Here is a 2,500-nt window from a genome sequence, read left to right as displayed (position 1 = left end):
AGAGGCAGCACAGTCCCTGCTATACGAAAGCCCCATCCAGCCCTGTGCCACCCGGGGGGTTCCAGGGTGCTGAGATGGCTGACATTTTGCTCCGCTCACGACGGTCACCGCGCAACGCAAGAACAGGCCAAAAACTTGCCAAAACGGCCCAAAAACGGGCCAAAACTGGCCATTTTTGGCTGCGCGAGCGAGCGGCGAACAGCGAGCGAAGCGAGAGGCAGCACCGTCCCTGCTATACGAAAGCCCCATCCAGCCCTGTGCCACCCGGGGGGTTCCAGGGTGCTGAGATGGCTGACATTTTGCTCCGCTCACGACGGTCACCGCGCGACGCAAGAACAGCCCAAAAACAGGCCAAAACGGCCCAAAAACGGGCCAAAACTGGCCATTTTTGGCTGCGCGAGCGAGCGGAGAGCGGCGGACAGCGAGCTAAGCGAGAGGCAGCACCGTCCCTGCTATACGAAAGCCCCATCCAGCCCTGTGCCACCCGGGGGGTTCCAGGGTGCTGAGATGGCTGACATTTTGCTCCGCTCACGACGGTCACCGCGCGACGCAAGAACAGCCCAAAAACAGGCCAAAACGGCCCAAAAACGGGCCAAAACTGGCCATTTTTGGCTGCGCGAGCGAGCAGCGAGCGGCGGACAGCGAGCGAAGCGAGAGGCATCACCGTCCCTGCTATACGAAAGCCCCATCCAGCCCTGTGCCACCCGGGGGGTTCCAGGGTGCTGAGATGGCTGACATTTTGCTCCGCTCAAGATGGTCACCGCGCAACGCAAAAACAGGCCAAAAACTGGCCAAAACGGGCCAAAACTGGCCATTTTTGGCTGCGCGAGCGAGCGGCGAGCGGCGGACAGCGAGCGAAGCGAGAGGCAGCACCGTCCCTGCTATACGAAAGCCCCATCCAGCCCTGTGCCACCCGGGGGGTTCCAGGGTGCTGAGATGGCTGACATTTTGCTCCGCTCACGACGGTCACCGCGCGACGCAAGAACAGGCCAAAAACTGGCCAAAACGGCCCAAAAACGGGCCAAAACTGGCCATTTTTGGCTGCGCGAGCGAGCGGCGAGCGGCGGACAACGAGCGAAGCGAGAGGCAGCACCATCCCTGCTATACGAAAGCCCCATCCAGCCCTGTGCCACCCGGGGGGTTCCAGGGTGCTGAGATGGCTGACATTTTGCTCCGCTCACGACGGTCACCGCGCGACGCAAGAACAGCCCAAAAACAGGCCAAAACGGCCCAAAAACGGGACAAAACTGGCCATTTTTGGCTGCGCGAGCGAGCGGCGAGCGGCGGACAGCGAGCTAAGCGAGAGGCAGCACCGTCCCTGCTATACGAAAGCCCCATCCAGCCCTGTGCCACCCGGGGGGTTCCAGGGTGCTGAGATGGCTGACATTTTGCTCCGCTCACGACGGTCACCGCGCGACGCAAGAACAGGCCAAAAACAGGCCAAAACGGCCCAAAAACGGGCCAAAACTGGCCATTTTTGGCTGCGCGAGCGAGCAGCGAGCGGCGGACAGCGAGCGAAGCGAGAGGCATCACCGTCCCTGCTATACGAAAGCCCCATCCAGCCCTGTGCCACCCGGGGGGTTCCAGGGTGCTGAGATGGCTGACATTTTGCTCCGCTCAAGATGGTCACCGCGCAACGCAAAAACAGGCCAAAAACTGGCCAAAACGGGCCAAAACTGGCCATTTTTGGCTGCGCGAGCGAGCGGCGAGCGGCGAACAGCGAGCGAAGCGAGAGGCAGCACCGTCCCTGCTATACGAAAGCCCCATCCAGCCCTGTGCCACCCGGGGGGTTCCAGGGTGCTGAGATGGCTGACATTTTGCTCCGCTCACGACGGTCACCGCGCGACGCAAGAACAGGCCAAAAACTGGCCAAAACGGCCCAAAAACGGGCCAAAACTGGCCATTTTTGGCTGCGCGAGCGAGCGGCGAGCGGCGGACAGCGAGCGAAGCGAGAGGCAGCACCGTCCCTGCTATACGAAAGCCCCATCCAGCCCTGTGCCACCCGGGGGGTTCCAGGGTGCTGAGATGGCTGACATTTTGCTCCGCTCACGACGGTCACCGCGCGACGCAAGAACAGCCCAAAAACAGGCCAAAACGGCCCAAAAACGGGACAAAACTGGCCATTTTTGGCTGCGCGAGCGAGCGGCGAGCGGCGGACAGCGAGCGAAGCGAGAGGCAGCACCGTCCCTGCTATACGAAAGCCCCATCCAGCCCTGTGCCACCCGGGGGGTTCCAGGGTGCTGAGATGGCTGACATTTTGCTCCGCTCACGACGGTCACCGCGCGACGCAAGAACAGCCCAAAAACAGGCCAAAACGGCCCAAAAACGGGCCAAAACTGGCCATTTTTGGCTGCGCGAGCGAGCAGCGAGCGGCGGACAGCGAGCGAAGCGAGAGGCATCACCGTCCCTGCTATACGAAAGCCCCATCCAGCCCTGTGCCACCCGGGGGGTTCCAGGGTGCTGAGATGGCTGACATTTTGCTCCGCTCAAGATGGTCACC

This window comes from Musa acuminata, unplaced genomic scaffold (genome assembly GCF_036884655.1).
Source record: "Musa acuminata AAA Group cultivar baxijiao unplaced genomic scaffold, Cavendish_Baxijiao_AAA HiC_scaffold_1126, whole genome shotgun sequence".
In the NCBI taxonomy this organism is placed as follows: domain Eukaryota; kingdom Viridiplantae; phylum Streptophyta; class Magnoliopsida; order Zingiberales; family Musaceae; genus Musa; species Musa acuminata.
The sequence above is the reverse complement of the archived record's forward strand: the minus strand, read 5'-3'. Positions refer to the sequence as shown.